Source organism: Diadema setosum, chromosome 12 (assembly GCF_964275005.1).
Source record: "Diadema setosum chromosome 12, eeDiaSeto1, whole genome shotgun sequence".
Lineage (NCBI taxonomy): Eukaryota > Metazoa > Echinodermata > Echinoidea > Diadematoida > Diadematidae > Diadema > Diadema setosum.
The window spans coordinates 24,754,528-24,775,243 of record NC_092696.1 but is presented as its reverse complement, the minus strand read 5'-3'; the positions used below and the strand labels follow the sequence as shown (position 1 = coordinate 24,775,243).

At 39.3% G+C, this 20,716-nt stretch overlaps 1 non-coding gene across 1 annotated transcript; it reads left to right on the top strand.

Annotated features, from left to right (window-relative positions):
* Positions 1-3,651: 3,651 nt before the first annotated feature.
* Positions 3,652-3,724, top strand: Trnak-uuu (transfer RNA lysine (anticodon UUU)). The gene has a single exon. It is a non-coding gene; the product is annotated as a tRNA-Lys (tRNA).
* The last annotated feature ends 16,992 nt before the right edge of the window (positions 3,725-20,716 follow it).

Genomic DNA, 20,716 nt, shown 5'->3' with positions numbered 1-20,716 from the left:
GGAAGCACTGAAATCGATCTGCGTACTTACTCGGTACAGTGGTCAGAAGACGTCTGGCAGGCTTGTGTCAACCTAAGAATTTTTAAATTTTAGGTCTTTTCAGCGCTATTACCTCAAATTATTAATTCTTTATGTGAATGAAAGTATACATTTCTGGAGTGAAAACTAGTCAAAGAATCCACTGTTAAATCATATTTTCTCTAAAAATATATTTTTCTCCTTAAAGGGGATGGCTAGTAACTGATCAGTGCATAGGAATCAGTGGGAATGCTGGGGGATGATTGTTCCAATCCTTGTGGGATTCATTTAAGAGTACATTACATACCTATTGTTGTGTGAAAATTGTTTGCTTCAGAATGTTATCATATTCAAGTAATGTGCAGTTTAAGGCCCCGTCACTGTACAGACATGCTAACTTGAAAACATTAAACTGCACATTACTTGAATATGAGACTGAACATTATTCAACACTGCATTTACAGAACAGAGATGGCTTAGACATAAACTGGACTTCTGCTTATTTGGCTTTTCAAGATTGAAATAACCACAAGAAAAATTATGGCAGTACGTGCACAATATTTATTCAGAGTTATACATTAGGTTCTTTATTCAACTGATATTTGACAAGTATAGGTAGAGTGAATTATTTGACTACTATAATTATGAGGTACCGGCGTAGTCAAGAGGTGGGGTGGGGGCGCGATGGGGGCTCTCGCCCTCCCCCCCCCCCCCAAAAAAAAAAAAGAAAAGAAAAGAAAAGAAAAGAAAAAAAAAGATTTGGACTGGGGATTGGAAGGGGGATGAAAAATTGCGTGTATACTGTAAGCATGTGCATGAAGCCGCTCACGGTGATGTCGCACACTCGGAACGAGATACCACAATTAAGACATTCAATTATCAGTGAATATTTCTTTTTCTTATTTTTTTAATAGAAAAAAAAATCCAACATCTCACCAAAAGTGTACACCAGATCGCTGAATTTCAGGTCTAAAAGGGCGAAATCTTCCTCGCGTGGGAGGCCCCCCTCCCACAACACACCCTCGCACAGATATTTCAACTCCAAGTTCCCTTCCCCCAATCGGGAAAATGGATCGACGCCCTTGTCCCTTCCATTCCCTTCGCCCTCTCGGTCACTCCGCTCTCTCGCACAGACTTTTTTTTTTATGTATTGGCCCACCCCCATCGATTAAACTGAACGATGCCCCTGGGGATGATTGCCTTAATTGATTTAAGTCAAGAAAATTTAGAAACGCAGTATGTATAAGGAAATATCTAGTACATTATTACATACAAAGAAATTAATATCCATATTACTATTCTATTGATTTCATTTTTGCACTATGCATGTCGAGACTATGTTTTTAAAAGTGAGGGTGACAAAATCGTCGTTAAAAACGAAAACAAAAGAAAAGCGAAACAGCAACAAAAATGTCTTTATATTGTGTAAAAAAAAAAGAACAAGGAGTCTTCACATTTTTTGCTGCCACTTCCCTCCCATCTTATATTTTCATGCAAAAAAAAAAAAAAAAAAAGAATTGTCGGGGATGCAAACATTCAATCCCTTTGTCTTCTGCAAGAAAATGGGGCAGCCCCCAACCAAGCTCCCCACTAAGCTCCCCAAGCCCCTCCTCCCCCCCCCCCCCAACTGTTGCGCCAGCCCGGTTATGGGCTTGCAATCGTTATTGTATGTGATGGTGACTATCATCAATCATCCCCCCCCCCCCCCCCCCACTCCCCGGTACGGGGTTATACGCCGGTGCACTATACTATAGTAGACTATGGCCACACTTTGAACATTGAGTTTTCCAAATATGCAACAAAATTTGTGCACCAGAACGTTTAACTGCATTTAGTTTCCCTCGTGCTGATAGGAGGGGTAATAGGGCTTATTCCCTCCCATATCCGCTTTCTTTGTATCCTCCCACGAACTTGCTACACTTCTCTGATTGACAATTCCAGATATTCCAGCAAAAGTGTGTGCCATGATAGTCGAATTTCAGTTCTAAAAATGAAAAAGCTCCCTCGAATATGGGAGACGTATCTTGCCACCTTCCCATCGCTTGGTCCCCTCCATGGCAATTTCCGAATTTTTCACAAAAAAGAGTGTGTCTCATCTTGCTTTATATTTCAATAAAATTCTTAAAAAGCAAAAATCTCCGTCGGATGTGGGAGGGCGCACCCCTTCCCAAACCCTCTGCCATCTAGACCTTATATACATACACATGCAGTGATGATGCACACGCGGATTAAGAGCTAAATTTCGTGAGTTAGCTTTTAACACTTCCCTGAAAGAAAAAAAAATGTATTTACTTGTATCATCTATTTATTCATTTCTTCTTTGCTGAAAAAAAAAATATTTTAAGTATTTCACCAAAGGTTTTGCACCAGATCGCTGCATGTATTTCAGGCCTGAAAAGGCAAAATCATCCCCTCTCCTACACCCTCGTTTTCATGCTTTTCTGTTTGCTGATTAGACAGCATTCATGATATTCATCGTAATACAAGAAATTTATTTAAATGACAACAATTTTGGGGCAAAATTGTTCAACTGATCTACATCAAAATACTGCTACCTTAAACCAGTGGGACCGTTTTAAGTTGATAAAACACGCAAAAATGCATCAAATTGCTCCGCTTACAACGTCGAAAGTGCAAAAAGTTCTCACTGTGTGTGTGTGGGTGTGTGTGTGTGTGTGGGGGGGGGGACACCCTCCTCCAATACTCCATCACCCACCCCTAAGATCAAATCCCGATGGCTATACTGCCCTACTTTGGCAAAAGGAAGCAAGTGACATACCATCCGAATTTGAGTTTTGATGTTTTCATAATTCACATAATGAGCTCTTCTTCCAGGCCAAATTTCATGCAGAAACGCTCATCCTACTAAGAGATTTATGTTAGATAAGACATCATGATAGTCCATTGACATCAGTGTAAATGACAGACACATTTTGCTCTTTTACAAGACATGTCACTTTTGTCACTTGCTTCCTTTTGCCAAAGTAGGGCAGTGGGATACGTCGGTGCTATTACTGAGTATATAGGCTACTATAGTATACTGTATATAATAAGAGTATGAACCTACATACAACCCAACTTGGAAACTTGGAAATTGAAATAATGATGAACCTGTTGATGGTTTGGTGTAGCTATTGGTGCAGATTAATGCACTACACCAATTCCTATAATTACTCATGATTCTCTAGATCTACACAAAATTCATTCTTTCTTGTCTTTATAGCCTGTCTTGTTTGGTCTCACACAAACATTATCGCAAAATTGCATGCTCAGGGACCACAGTACATAGCATGGAAACTTCACCCGCCGAGTTTTATCCCCGCTGAACGCTAGTTGGCGCACTCCTCGCCAGCGTTTCACTTTTCGACCGAGAGTTGGCCATCTTATAAAGTGTACGATCTTTGCCTGTACGTAAAAACCTAACCTGGCCTGACTGGGCTGCCTGCAATGCTCATATTTCGATAGCATCTTTTCGTCCTATTGGTCAATTTTCGATAAATCTGTGTAGAGATGATGGCACAAATGGCTAACGTCTATCGAAATTTATCGAGTCTTATGTGTTATTGTTATGCAACAGCGCCCTCTCGCGTTATAGAATATAATAACCTCAGAAACGCCAGGGGAAGCACCTAAGCCCGGTTAGCTCAGTCGGTAGAGCATCAGACTTTTAATCTGAGGGTCACGGGTTCGAGTCCCTTATCGGGCGATGGATATCTCTTTTGCCTTTTTTCTTCTTCTTTTATCTTTCGTTCTTTATGTATACATGTATCAATAAAATTGAAAATATACATGGAGGAGGAGGAGGTCCCCGAAAATTCGGATTTTGAATTAAAATCAAGGCAATTGGCATTTAATGCATTCCTCTATTGTGACATTATTATTGCTACGTGTATTTCATTTGAGATATAGCTATGTAGTGTGTGTTCGTACCTGTGTAATGTACGTGAGTTACACTATTCTTTTCCCTACTACGAGATGACAGGATCTTTTCTCTTTTCTGTAAACAAAATCACCAGATCATTGCTGTTATGGACCTCTTACTCAGCTAGTTCCCCATTTTAGGTCATATCCTATTCGTAGATCCTGTTTCAACATAAAACCATTGATATTCCTGATATTCATTTCAGTTTCTTTCGTCTTTTTGTTGTTGTTGTTGTTGTTGTTGTTGTTGATGTTTTTTCCCCAACAGTGTTGTACAAAATTGTATCTTTGTATCTATTTTTTATGATATAAGTCTACATAGGTGATCAGTACATAATTATTACCTGACACTTTTTAATTTTGTTAAAGTACACATATTTTAAGTTGAACACTGCTTGATTTTATCTTAGTAATATCCGTACAATGAACACCAATTTCTGAGTCGATAAGATAATGTTCCCTCGTGTTCTTATTTTTCAACACAGTGTACATAATGTAGTATCCCTTACAGTGTTAAAAGCATATCCAGTATGTCGCTGAAACTTGAACATCCTTGCGTCATGTCATAATTGCTACATGTATTCTCTATCTGAGAGATTACGCCTGTTTTTATACACTTATGTTGGGTAATAGTAGTGATAATGGTAATTATTATAATAGTAATAATCATATATTACAGCGCGTTTTATATTTTCTCTCTTGAAATAAAGAGATCAATGTGAAATTGAACGCATTGTAAAATATAAAGCTATAGATTAAAAAAAAAATTCATCATCTCAGAAGACTCCGATTAACTTGCACACAGAACATGTTCACTTTTTTCCTTTCTTCAAAATGAAATCAACGTCAGTATCCTTTCTTCGATTAAGTCTTGCAGTAATCAAGTAATAACGACTTTCAAAAAGATCAGGATATTAATTGCAGTAGACATAGCGATAAGGTCCCATAAATCAGAACGTTGATTATTGCAGCAGTGCAACTGTCATTTTTGGCACACAATAAGAATCAATTCCTAATTTTGTTGTTATTTATGTCCTTGTCCAACTAATGATAATAATGATAATGTAACACTCTTGTGTTTTTTTTGGATTGATTGTGGTAAGCGTGGACTTGTAGGCGAGTGTCACTGGAGTATAAGTATCAGGATCATGACGGTGATAATAATGCAAAGTCACCACTCGTAACACTTGTATAACTGAGTGTTACTAGAAACGTATAACAGTTCAGTAGAATGTGCGATGACAGTCTCAGCTGGATGACACAATGATAATGATGACGAAGAGACGCGAAGGAAAGTACAGTTCAGCCAGAATGTATACTTTATTTGTAGTAATACAGGAACTTGGTGAAAGTACAATCTCAATATATGAACACTTGGCACTCCCTGGTATGCTCCCAATCGGGGCTGGAGTGTATCACTGATATCCCTCTGCCGGGTGGCGAGAGGCCTGGCCGAACCAGTGTAAGTTTGGCTGAACAAGAACCAAGAGTATGGATTTACAGGGACATTTATACTGAAACTTGTGAATACATTATTATTGACACTTTGCATAAAATGAAAGGGGAGATTATTGTTTACTAATACATATGCAGGATATCTCACAAGAAGGCAATCCAAATTTGGGAAGGGGAAAGTTCATATACCATATTTGGTCATGAGAGTTTATGAATGAACTGTAGCAGTGGTCGTCAGCACAAAGGAATGTGCTGGTCAAGTGTTTTAGGGAGAAGTCTAAACAAAGGGGCTCATAATCGGTGGGTGGCATGGGTCAGTGGGGACTGACCACTTTCCAAATAAACCAGTGCGTCCTGCCTCATAATGCACTGCAAGGACATCTACAGTGGGAAGTGAGGAGTGGGGAAGAAGGACATAATTTTGGGTCTTACATTCGTCCGGCATTTCAAAAAGAAACGTCCTCGTTTCATATAAGAAATTTAAACAAACATTAGTCTTAAATATTGCAAGGGAATGGACAAATTGTAATCTCAAAAGCGTATACTCGAACACACATAGATGCGATTAACTTAACAAAAATAATAAAAATTGGCAAACTGAGTGAAAGTGTTGATTAAAATGATTGACGGACTGATACTGGAAACATAATTAAACATATGAAACATGATAAAATACAAACATGGTAATGTAATCAACTGATTACAGCAAACAAAATGGCATAAAAACACAAAACAAACATAAAATATCAATGTAATTCAAGTACACGTAAAGTTATTGTACCAACTGTCGGCTATGTAACATTATGAACATACAATAAGGACTTAACCTGTTGTATGAAAACTTTGAAATCGGTGGATTCAGCTTTCACCTAATCAGGAAATGCTAGTTAAAACAAGATTAACCATCACATAAAGTCAGCAGGCATCAAGAGACATACCATATAGGCAAAATCAATTTCTATGAAGATAAACATATCGTATAACTAGGCATCAGCATTAGAATTACATCATTATTATTGTAGTACCGTTGTACAGTCATCATCAAAGTGTGATTGTCTTAGTAAAGGGGAACACCATAAAAATCAGGTCTCTTAATTAACCTACCACTACGAGTGTGGGTGTGAGGGTCATGATTCCGGGCATGGGCATCATGGGAAGGTGGGAGAGGAGGAGGAGGAGGAGATGGAGCTTCAGGAGTTGGTTGAGAAGACGAGTAGGTAGGAAGTGAAAACACAGGCATGTGAAAAACAACTTGTTCCTCAGATGTAGGTGGAGAGGGCGGGTTGGGGGTGAAAGGGGGCGCGGGTTGTGATGTGGGTTCAAGATAGGGTTTGAGGCGGTTGTAGTGCAGAACTTTAGGGGTAGAGCTGGGATTAGACAAATCTGATAGGTGGCACAGAATACCATCGTCATCTTTTCGCATTACGCGATAGGGGCCTTTCCATTTTGCAAAGAGCGTGTCACGAGTTCGAACAGTTACAAGCACTTTGTCTCCTACTTCGTACGGGGTGAAACGTGTGGTTCTGTCATAATGCGCTTTTTGTGAGTGTCGCGCCCGTTCGGTCTTTGCGTCGGCATGCTCAAATGCTGAGTGCAAACGGTGGAGGAGGGTTGTTGCGTAATCATCTGGTGTGTGTGATGTTGCAACGGGGTCAGATGAGGTCAAGACTGAGAGAGGGGTGGAACTGTCCGAATCAGTCCCAGTGGAAGATGATGTATGGGCGTCGGAGTCAGAGTCAAGGGGAAGAATGTCGCAGTCAATAGAAAGAGGGGAAAGTGGGCTGAAGATGGGAAGAGTGCACTTCAGTGATCGGGTTGGAGTTGGGGGAGGTGGGGATGAGGGATGGGAAATCACTGCACATGTTTGTGGTAGTGAGGGAGGCGGAAAAACTGAGGTGAGATATGAATTACAAGCCTCACAGTGAGAGCAGAGGTCTGCAATGTCTTTGCGCATCCCATGCCAGTAGCAGAACCCTTCGATAAGTTCAATTGTCTTGGCTGTACCGAAGTGAAGGGCTGACATGGAAGTATGCATGACAGACAGGACAGTAGGGATCACAGAATAGGGAATGACAACCTGTTCTATCATTATTCCAGACGGATGTCTCTTCCGCCGATACAACAATCCATCACGAATTATGAAACGCTCAAACTGATGCCGAAACTTGAACAAGCATTCCCCGTAATGAGGGATGGCCGATTTTGGGGGTACATATCCAGAACGGATCCAGGCAGTGACCTGCCGGATGATTGGATTCTGGTGCTGAGCCTGATGAAGGCGTACACCATGTTCTAACAGAGCACTAAAAAAGGAGGCAACATCAGTAGGAGGAGCGGGAGGAGAGGGAGGAGATGAAATTGACGATGAATCGGCACATGCTGGTGTCGATGACGGAAGTGAAGCTACTTCAATCGGTACAGCTGGTGATGGAGATGAGGGAGGGGATGGATTATGACCTCTGTCTATTGTTGAAGGGAAATATGAAGATACAGGTAAATTGTCATGACCACCTTTGTAATGACCACCAGGAGAAGGAGGCGGGGGTGGAGAAGAAAGCTTTCTGGAGCGGTTATAGTAGTTAAAGTAACGATCAGGGGAAGGAGAACGCGAGTGATCATAGCGATGATGTCGGGAATGGGAAGAACTATAGCCAGGAGAAGGAGAACGAGGACGATAGTGTGAATGAGAACGAGAGTAGGATGAATAGTGCTCCGGGGAGGGAGAACGGGAGTGATAGGGGGAGCGATAGGAATGATAGGAGGGTGAATGAGGTCGAAAACTGTGAGATCGATCTCGAGAGTAATTATGATCCCGGGAAGAATACATTGTGCTGAAAAAAAGTATGTGGAAAAGAAGGAATATCAATGTACAGAATTGATATAACCAAATGTCTAGAGTAACAATGAGGGGAAAAATAGCAAAGAAGAAAGAAGTGCCATGAGATGTAAGACTGAGAGAATGAAACAGGACACTGAAGGGAAATGAGGGGCACTACTACGTAGTGAAAAGTATGAGCTATAAGATAAAATGTAATTCGCTTGGTAAAGCGTCAGCCGACAGCACACAATAAAAAACAATAGCTACAAAGAGAGGTAGCAAAGAAAGCAACTATATGATATAGGCCTACTACTAAAAGCTATCACAATACCTATACCTATATATGTAGAAATCATGAAATGCAGTGATAATGACAGCTAACATAAAAACTTAAAATAGAGCATAAGGTCTTATACACACAAAAAATGCAATATAATTCATACAATAGAAATAATATAGAAAGAGGGGAAATAAAGTTCGAAAGTAGACTTAACAATCTGGAGAGAAGGGACAGATGAACAGGCGAGGTTTGCCGGGAAGACTGTGTTGAGGAGCCCACGAAGGCAGCTTCCTTGCAGGTGCAGCTTCAGGTAGCACAAGTCCAGAGACAGGATGAGGAGGATGACCACAGTAGAGGGAAGATGATGGGTTGACAGAAGATCGTCAGGTACAGATCGTCAGGTACAGAAGATCATCAGGTAGAAGCCGAAGGTAGACAGGAAGAAGATGAACAGGATCCCAGAAAGTCGATGAGAAGAGATGACCAGGGGGAGTTCAACAGGAAACACAGACAGAGTAGACGGGAACACTGACTAACCTGAGTTAGTCAACAGCAGCAAAGCGTTCAAAAATTATCGTACAATTATACGATATGCAGGAAACATACACATGTACCAGGCTCATATAAGTTGACATCCGGATGAACAGCAGCGGGACGAGTAGTCAATCACGCCAACGGGTTGCAGGTCACCGTTTTGCTGCTGTCACCAAGAGTAACGTCGAGCGGGTAGATGGCTCCGCTTTACCGCTGCCACCACTGTAACACTCTTGTGTTTTTTTTTGGATTGATTGTGGTAAGCGTGGACTTGTAGGCGAGTGTCACTGGAGTATAAGTATCAGGATCATGACGGTGATAATAATGCAAAGTCACCACTCGTAACACTTGTATAACTGAGTGTTACTAGAAACGTATAACAGTTCAGTAGAATGTGCGATGACAGTCTCAGCTGGATGACACAATGATAATGATGACGAAGAGACGCGAAGGAAAGTACAGTTCAGCCAGAATGTATACTTTATTTGTAGTAATACAGGAACTTGGTGAAAGTACAATCTCAATATATGAACACTTGGCACTCCCTGGTATGCTCCCAATCGGGGCTGGAGTGTATCACTGATATCCCTCTGCCGGGTGGCGAGAGGCCTGGCCGAACCAGTGTAAGTTTGGCTGAACAAGAACCAAGAGTATGGATTTACAGGGACATTTATACTGAAACTTGTGAATACATTATTATTGACACTTTGCATAAAATGAAAGGGGAGATTATTGTTTACTAATACATATGCAGGATATCTCACAAGAAGGCAATCCAAATTTGGGAAGGGGAAAGTTCATATACCATATTTGGTCATGAGAGTTTATGAATGAACTGTAGCAGTGGTCGTCAGCACAAAGGAATGTGCTGGTCAAGTGTTTTAGGGAGAAGTCTAAACAAAGGGGCTCATAATCGGTGGGTGGCATGGGTCAGTGGGGACTGACCACTTTCCAAATAAACCAGTGCGTCCTGCCTCATAATGCACTGCAAGGACATCTACAGTGGGAAGTGAGGAGTGGGGAAGAAGGACATAATTTTGGGTCTTACAATAATAATAATCATAATCATGATAATAATAATAATAATACTAATAATATTATTATTAATAACAATGATAATAATAATGATAATAATAATATTGAACAATGGTAATAATAATAATAATAATAATTAATAATAATTAATCAGGCAGCTGACTGGGCTACAGCTGTCTGCAATCAGCCATCATAAAATAGCTGACGTAGCAATACCGTTGATAACTTGTCACACTAAAAGTTTGATACATGTATCATGGTTAGCCATGACGTCACCGTATTCTTTATTCACATCGTTGTACGCTGGGATCACGCGTGTGTATTCCCATTGCCTGCTGGGAAGGAAGTTCACCAAAGTAAAGTTCTTAAATTGTATGAACGAACGCCTTTGTAACGTTAACATTTTACAATTGCATGCGTTAAGAGCAAAATCTAAAACAGAGGGTTTTTTTTTTCATTTCTTGTTCTATGCTCCACATTTTCGTACAAATTTTCACATTCCATCTGATTTTGGGAAATAAGTTAACACAAGAGAGTCAGTTGGAAACGGAATTAAACAAAATGTATGAGGAAATATTAACGTGTGATATGAGGAACCTTATACTAAAAAGCCAAAGGTTGTAGGATGTAAGCTCCACAGTAATAAGCGTTTTGCTACAATTTGTCAATGACGGAAAATGACAAGACATACGAGAACACAAAATGTCGAAAATGTAATAAAACTTGTGTACTGCACTCCGGCGCTAGCGTAGTTTGCAGGCACAAACCCTTGTTGGTCGAAAGGAGTCTGCGCCAAGACTACTACATGCGCCACCCTGGCATTACTAGTGTGTGCTTCCCACCTCCAAGGCTGCATTGTGCCTAGCACTAGTTTGCAGGCACAAACCCTTGTTGGTCGTAAAGGAATCTGTGTGCACTAAGACTACTACACGCACCACTGCACTGCAGCGAAGCTACAACACAGGGCCTATGGAACAGTGCATGAGTGGTGCATGTAGTAGTCTTGATACAGACTCCTTTACGACCAACAAGGGTTTGTGCCTGCAAACAGGCTACTTTGTGCCAGGGTGGTGCATGTAGTAGTCTTGGCACTTGCAGACTTCTTTACGACCAACAAGGGTTTGTGGCTGCAAACTAGCGGGGGGGGGGGGGGCGATGGGGGCGAGGTTTCATTGTGCATGAGCACACAGAGTATTTCAAGAGTGATCACGGTAAAAGAATTAAACGTATAGGATTATAAGAAATTGGCTTTGAGATTTTACTTAAAGGAACTCTGAGAACTTGACCGCATTGATGGATAGTACTGTATATCTGCTGACCAACTGCTGTGTCTTGTCGGGTATGGATAGCACAGTTGCAGCCTTGTCTGGAGGACCTTCACTATATTGTTGTAGAGTTAATATTGCAAACGCACTGTCCATACACGCACAGTCAGAATCTGAATCATATTCAACACTTAAAGGTCCAGTTTACCTTTGGGAGCAGTGATTTCAAAAATGTTCAAGATATCACATTTGATTCATATTTGTAGGTCTGTTGTATCATAAAACATCCTACCATATGAAATATTTGCAATAAAACCTAAAATATAAGGAGATATCATGGTTTTTCTCAATAGACCGTAACTGTATACGGTTTAGTCTGTAAACATTTTTATTATAACTATTGTTAACATTTTGTGTATTTAACAACACTTAACATCGATTATACGGATTCAAATTTTGACAGTGGTTGTTTCTATCCCTAACTCACATTTTAGAACTATTTTAAAGCACTAATGCTGGGTTTTTGTTTCATCTGCAAATGGTAAATTATGCCTTTAACGCAGCCCTTTACATTCCACTGGCTATCACCCCTTCAGTTATCCGGTCCATGCAGCTCACAACAGCATATTGTCATCTGTGTGATGCGCAGTGTGAAGTAAAATGGAGTGATGTGAAGTGGTTCACTGTGAGAGAAATACAGGAGAAACATTTACATTAATAACACTTGTATCGACTTCAGTCAGACTGATGTACACCAATTAAAACATTTTACTGCTTGAGTAATATTGTCACAAACCTGGTAATTATTTAAAACATGCACTTTAAATATACAATGAATTCTGGATATTTCATGTATCTTTCAGTATTCCAAATCATGTAACTTATTTAGGCAATTGTGTAGATGTCTATGTCTATGTCTGTTCATGCTTCCACTGCCAGTGCCAGTACAACTACTGATAAACACAAGCCCCTGAGCTTCAGTGGGCATGGTAGAAAGTTAAGTGGTCTCCATGGCAACTATCTCTACTTGGGGCTGCACCACCCTAGTTTGCAGGCACAAACCCTTGTTGGTCGTAAGAGAGTCTGCATGCGCCAAGACTAATACACGCTCCACTGCACTGCAGCCTCTCCCAGAGAAGCTACAACACAGGGCCTATGGGACAGTGCCGAAGTGGTGCATGCAGTAGTCTTGCCGCAGACTAGTTTACGACCAACAAGGGTTTGTGCCTGCAAACTAGCACCACCCAGCACTCTCTCACTCCAGCTAAACTCTGGGTCCTGTGGCATACCAGGGACCACGGAGCTGGGAAGAGTTTCTTCCCACCTCCCTCAGCATACACAGATATAAACAGGAATATAGTAAGTGCGCAAGGTACTACAATTGATTATCCACCATGCATCAAACAAGTTCAGTCTATCTGGTGTGTCATTGAAAGTTACTCTTTCAAACTGTCTAGGAACTCTTAGCAATACTATCACTTTTCCACCACATATTTTACATTGTATGATATACCAATCAAGTAATTCCTCATAATCAGGGAAAGTTAATTCTAGCCTGTGTGTGTTGAATATGTCTCCACATTGACATAGAGCATGAAATAACGAGATTTTCTCTCATTCAGATGCTTATTACAACATTCTGCTCTTAATTAATGTGGAATGTATACACAAACCAAAGAAGGATATCGATTATGAACTGAACTTACCAACTGTTACATATCGTGGTCAAAACCGGTAACTCTCTTCATTGCTCTTATTAGACACTGCTCGTAATCGAAGCTTCCAAACTCACTTTGCTAACAAAGAGTGTGCACTCTCTTGGGGTGAGCGTGCTCTATGCAAATTAGACTGCAAATTAGGGTACTGAACAGAGCAAGCATTATTTTGGTGTTGGGGGATTGTTCCAATATTGTTCCAATATTTTGGGGGTGCTACTGTCACCTATTGAGGGATTGTGTTGTCAATCGCATAGGCCTATTATACTTCTTATGTCGCTGCAACAGTTTTTGACAAACATTGAGGAAAATATACTACGTGTATATAGGGGATATAGGAAGTTCACCAATTTTAAACTTAAACGATACATGAATATTCCAACATGATACAAACACGAATCAGAAAATAAATAGCAATTTACTTTAAAACTATTCATGTGTATGATCCAAAAATGTGATCGATTTATAATCCGCAAAGCCTTTCTCTGAATTAAAAATAAAGAATCAATGTTAGTCTTTGAGGAATTCTCCCAGGCCAATATTCCGTAATTCAAGTAAGGTGGTAATAAAGTTAATATTTCAAGGGAATGCAATATGGTTTTGGGAAAGCATATTTCAGTTTGTGAATAGCCCCGCCACATTTACACAACAATTTTTCATATCTACATGAACATTCCATGAAATATTACGATCAATATGAATACCTAAAGATTTTATTGAATTCATCTGAGGTTAAACTGCTATTCATTCACTAAATACTAAACCTTTAAGTGACTTTATTGTATTACGGAAAACTATATGCTTAGTCTTGTCTATACTGCGAGATAATTGTTCATCGAATCCACTCAAATACCAAATGCAGTTCACTATTCAAGGAATCGAGCACTTTGCATTAGGATTGATTTGAGTGAGAAATCAAATTGAATGCGTTCAAGCGTTAATTATCTTTAAGTGCATTCCTAGTATTTGTTGTAGAGCAAAGTTCACCAAGGTGAACTTCTTAGAAACAAACGTCAGTGAAATATCTACATTTCATATACTTTACAAGAAAAAATCAAAACAGCGGATATTGAAGGCGTTTACGTATTAATGATTGTGTCACGAGTATAGAAAGAAATTTTTCCTTATTTGTCTTGCGCGAGTGATCCTATCCATGTCTAGAGGTTCCCTCCATGGAGCAGAGCGCGCAGATCTCGGTGAACAATCCCCTGCAGTAAAGTGAAATTCAACTCAACTTGCAGTGCGTATCATACACTCTATGTTTCAGTTAGGTTAGTTAAAATCAACAAACCGATAGGCAGAATTTTTATCATACTTGTATAATTTCATTATAACATATGGAATTTGGGAGATTGACAGTTTCACATTTTTTTCACGAAACAGTGATCATTATGATGTTTAATAGTGAGATGATTGCAGATGCTATTACGACCTAGATAATCATAACACGAGATCACAACCTCCAAGTTCCGATCCAACTGTGAAGAAATAGCCACTGTTTGTTTTGTTGACTGCACTGTTTGAACCAAGATTGGAATCAGTCCGTGGGTAAGGAAACATAATAGTGCAAGGAAGTTGTTAGCGGACGCACTACGACGGCTTGCAGTACGAGAAAAGCATAAAATCGCGATGACCCAGATAAAAGTCTCCTGACACCGTTTAGTTCGAACGGTTATTTCATTACAATAATGGTTACGAAAATAAAACATATACATCTCCATTTGCAAAGTACCAGTTGTTGTTGTTGTTGTTGCTGCTTTGTTTAATCAAACAGTGCACTGGACGAGTTACTTCTTCCTAAATTAAAATTCTGGTGAAATGTGGATCGAGTTGATTTGGCCCAAATGCTATAGATGTTGCCAAAAAACAAACAAAAAAAAAAAAATCCCACTTTTTACCCTTAAAGGGGCTGTACAGTCCTGGTTGAGGTGGGGATTCAGGTTTATAGCATTCCTAAGTGAGATAATGAGAAATCTCTTATGAAATATGAAAGAGCATGTAATTTTGAGAAGGATTCAACATTTATTTGATGAAAATTGGTCTTCAAATGGCTGAGATATCCAAAAAAAGTGATAATAGTAAAAGACGACGTCGACAGGCCACGCTTTTATTAGGATCTCTTTGTTTCACCTTGATTTTGGATATCTCAGCCATTTCAAAACCGATTTTCATCAAATAAACTTTTGATACCCCTTAGAATTGCACGCTCTTTGACATCTCATAGAGTGGTTTCTGAATATCTCGCAAAACGTTAAAAGCTAAATCCTCACTTCAGCCAGAACTGTACACACCCTTTAATAGTTTAAACACTACATACAGTATCAGATAACACTGACGTTGATATGAGCAATAGTTGAATGGTGTACAATTTTGTTGGAGGTAATTTGAACATGAAAGCATAAATCAGTTTCACTAAATTCAGGATTTCAGATCTTGCTCTATTTTCAACCCTCTGTACAAAACTTTAAGTTTGCACAGGGGTCAATTGGTGTGTATGGGAGTGTGTGGTTAACATCCACACAATGGTCCTGAACAATAGCCAGGGTTTCAATGCTCTATTACATATTCCTTAGAAATTCCACTAATTACACATTCCACTAATTATCTAGTCTTTATTCATCCTGAAATGTAGTGTATGCAGGCACATGAAAACATGTGCTTACTTTTTTCATGTGCATGCATTTTACCTTCTACCATGAATTCAGACTAGCAGTGCCCAGGGCAGTCCATGTCACCATGAACTATTAATAAAGCATTCATTGAGCTCTGAAAAGTGGTATTCGTGGTATTCATGTCCATTGTTTAGGGTCATTATAAGCGCACACTCGCATACCCATCATAGGTTCCTGTGTAAAGTTCAATTCTGTACAGAGGGTTCAAATTTGACCAAAATCTGAAACTCAACTTTAAAATTAATCATGGATTTAATGAAACTGATTCATGCTCTCATATTCAAATCATCTCCAACTAAATTGTACACTATTCATGCAGCTATTACTCATATCTATGACAGTGTTGTCTGGTGTATAGTTCTTGAACTATTATGGATCAACAGTGAGAAATGTTTTTTTGTAACACCTAGTATATCTTAGTGCATAGATATTTGCTAAAGGTCAAACGGGCAACCATGGAGGTGAGAGCCAGGCCCTCACTTTGTAAGCAGCTCGACCAAAAAAGAAAAAAGAAAAAAAAAAAGGAAATCACAACGTATCTTAAAGAGTATAGTAAGTTAGAATGGCGGTCCATAAAAACGGACCATCACATCGCATCGCATCACATCGGACCATCACATCGCATCATCACATCGCACCAATGTAAAAGAGAAATGAGTGAGAAAACAACATTCACAATATAGGGGACATCAAGACATATTGCCATATCAACATCAATATAACATGAATACGTAAATTTAACTTCGTAACAAGTAAGTAACAACTACCACATTCAGGTCATCTTTTATTGAATTACATATTCTGACATCATGTTTTATACAAACACTAGAACGCCATTATGTTTCACTTTGACAATGCTGTTCTCATCTTCATTGTTTGGCAGTACAGTATATTATTATGCTTGTTTTATGGACCTGAAATTTTTCTCTTCAAAGTCAAGGAATTTATAAAGAAACTTTCAAGAAACTCTTCGATCCTCACCTTCTGGTCTTCTACATATTCCGTTTTCTAGGAAATCTTGGGGGGAACGAGCTTTCGCTCACGCTGGACCAACGCTGTGGAATTCACTTCCACGTGAGCTGAAAGACTCAAGCTCCATAACATCTTTTAGGAGTAATAAATCCTATTTGTTTAGCAGTGTATTTTGAAGACCAGTGTATTTTGCATTTTGAAGACAGACTTTCATGTCTTCTTTTTCTTTTTCATCTTCTTCTATTACGGTGTATGTATTTTCAGTCTTTTTGCTTTGATGTAAAGCGCCTTGAGCATTTAATCAGAGTGGAGAATGGCGCTATAGAAATTGTATGTATGTATGTATTATTATTATTAAAAAGCGAATATTCAAATATCAAGTGGGCCCTACATAACTAAACATAATGATATAATAGATGGATAAATAGATAGAGAGAGAGATGGAACAGAGAGAGGAAAAAGGAGAGGTATAAATAGAATATATGAAATATTCTGGTTGTGTGTGTGTGTGTATATATGTTGGCGTGTGTGTGTGTGTGTGTATATATATGTTGGCGTGTGTGTGTGTGTGTGTGTGTGTGTGTGTGTATGAGGGAGAAAGTATTTATAAGGCAGAACATCCCGTCTTCTCGAATTCATCGAGGTGTCAATCATCGTTCCATCGACAAAAACATGTCGACAGCGCTGTCCGAGAATTCCCCCCCCCCCCCCACTTTTGTTTTTTCTCAAGCCAGTTTATTCAGAGGTATTGGAAAAGCCGTTTATGTTTGACACAATCATGATCATCTTAACAATATTTTCTGGGGGTTTTTTTTCTGTAGTAATGGTGATGGCAACCGTTGCGGCTGTTCCGGAGGAGATAAGAGAACTGGGACCTCTCTGTTTGACCCCGACTGTGTACCGAGGCCAGGGGCTGACTGATCCGCTGGAATATGGTGCATGTGATGGTGACACGTATTTTCTGTTTACTTGTACTTTCTGTGTATGTTAGGCCGGGTTGGATAGTGGCTGGTAAGATTAAATTGAAGCAAGACTATCACGCAGAATGACTTTCCAATTTCATTCTCCTCAAAAGATAATTTCATCTTCGACCGTAAGTTCTATCATATCACCTTCACATCATTAAAAAAAAAAAAAAAAAAAAAAAAAGCAGTCCAGAAAGCACGTATCCCAGCGTCGTAATTCTCCAACTTGCTCCTGACTCTATCTTTCGATATCGATTTTTCGGTGTGTCCGTCAATATTCTATAGTGTATCTCGATCACAGTCGTAAGCAACCTTTTTGTAGTTGTTGTTGTTGTTGTTGTTGTTGTTGTTGTTGTTGAGAGTCTAAACGATAGATTTGTTCGATCGTTTGTTTGCTCTAGCAATCACACTAAGACTGCACACAATAAACTATGGGATGTTCTAGCTTTTGTGCATTTGAATTTTGTAAAATTAAAATGAAATAAGATGCAAACTTGTCGAAAACCATTAAAATTGTTAGGAAAAAGCACTTTTTGGTCAATCAATGGACACACATATAAATTTGCTTTGAATAAGTAATATGCTTTCCCCCTTCTTTCTTTCTGATGGCCCTTTGAGATTTGCATTCTGATGCAGAACGTTAAAGCACCACTCCGGACAGGTCTGAAAAGAAAGTGACTCTTAGTCTGAAAAGGAAGAGTAAAAACTAATGAACACAACGGTGAAAATTTGATCTAAGTCGAATAAAAATTGGGGAAGTTATGAAATATAGGAGTTTCATACATTTTCACAAAACAGTACTGCAGCTGAATATGCAAATGAATAAGTTGATAATGTTATCACCTCACAACTTACCATTATAGTTTGTACAAAAATCTTAACTTTTTATATTTTATTTTTCTTCAATTTCAATTATACCCCACTCTGAAATCTTGATATATCTGACTCCCGGGATTAACATTACGTCTTACACTTTTATAGCAGAAAAAAAATAAAATGATTTTCGTCAGTGTTTTGTTTTGTTTGGTTTGGTTTTATTTCCCGTCATAAAAAGGCATACAAATGAAATAACTTTACAAATATACAGAGTTTACAGAAATGCAATGTTATACAAACATATACAAATAAGAGAAAATTAATATCATTGAACAGCAAGAGTATACGTTTACAGACAGAGAACCTAAACAATAATAATAAAGACAGGGTAATAGATGAGATAGAGGAAAACGGCTGGAAAACCCACATTCAGCGATACTATTCTAGAGACACTGGTCTTCCATGGGGACCAGGATGGGGTACAGGACGAATCCCAAATTGTGAGGTGATTACATCATCGTCAGTTCTATTATTTGCATAATCATAACAACTGTTCGGAAAACATGAGCGAGATTGTACAATTTCATAACTTCCCTACAGTCTTAATTCGATTTTGATCAATTTTCACTGCGGCAATTATTAAATTTTGCCCTTTCTTTTCAGACTAAATCTTAACCGGTCCGGAATTGCCTTTTAAATTTCCTGATAGGGAAATAGTGTAAAGATATTGAAGAGGTAGGGTCGTGACCAGTCATTGGGGGTATAACCGAGCTGTTTTTCGCAGGAGTTGGGGAAGGGGGAAGGAAGGCAAAGGGTGGATGATTCATAGAAAACAGGGTAATGTCAAAAGTATTCATCCAGCCAGTGATGAAGTTCATCAATTCCACCAGCTGAATCCGAAGTTGACCAATCGCAGCGAGGGCGTCCCTGGAAAGGCGTAACTGGAACTCAGATTTCTCAGAAAGCTTGATACTGGGAGGTGGTAGTGTACCAGGGAGGTGACACCTCCCTGGTAGTACGTACGTACATGTTCTCTTTTTTCACCTCTCTGGTTTGTAACTATTACGACCTTTTGTGAAAGCGCTGTATAATCAGGATATTTTCTTCTCTATCCAAACCGAGATTGTTCTTGACTCTCTCCTAACGTGTCTCCCATCCACTGTCTTTCCTCTCTCTTTCTCCGTCTTCTGTCTGTCTGTCTCTGTCTCCCCCCCCCCCCCTCTCTCTCTCTCTCTCTGTCCCTCCTTTTGTAGCTGTTTTTTAACGTGATTGGAAGTCTTTCAGCCCTGCTTTTGACAAGTGGGTTAAGAGCAGGTTAAGAGGAATTCCAGACCAGTTATACCAAGGAGGTTTAAGAGATGGATTTCCAACTGGCTGTAATTATTCAAACAGTTGTCACTTTTCTATTGATGTACAAAAGAATTCCACAGGTGCATCTGTTCCTTTGGTGGCGGGGTTTGATGCCGCCGTCTTGCTGAGCAATCTGAAGATTCATTTTGAACGTTGACTTAATGTTGGCTATGTTTTGCTTGTTTATCTTTTAAATGAAACGAAATCTCACTTAATGATAAAGCTCATTAAACAGAGGTCAATCCCTCCAAGAAATATGTGCAAAAGTGTAAATCAGAGCTGTATCAACTATCATGTGAAAGTGTCTAACACTGTACCCTCCCGGAAAGCCGGTTTTATCACTTTCCACTTAATTCCTCCAAATAAAACTGATATGGAATAATCTTCGAGTATAATTCTATATTAATAGATATATAAGATTAGTGGAAGGGCACGACCAGTCGAGTAATTTTCATTTTCATGTCATCATTTTTTGCGCAATTTCTATTCGCGCATCCCCGTGTCTTTACCATCATATACCACCTATTTTTTATAAGTAGGGATGGCGAAAAGTAATCACCATCACAAAGACATATTTTCGTTAGAAAGTGGCTGATGATTATGCAATGAGACATGAGTCAAATGTCTTCCTATCTGCGCAGCAGATCCAGTTTGCCACATGCTTCAAATACTTTCGAGTGGCGGCATCGAACGTGACTTCGATGGAAATACGACAGTTGTGACTCCATTCTCTTGAACCTCCTTGGTTATACAAATACGTCTGGGCAGCTAACTTTTTGTGAACAGCTGTCGAAGAGTTGATATGAATACCGGGTATTCAAATGAAGCTGATGATGTCATCACCTTACAATTTTTCATTGATCGGGTACCAATAAAAAAAAAAATTGACGAAAATTCAAT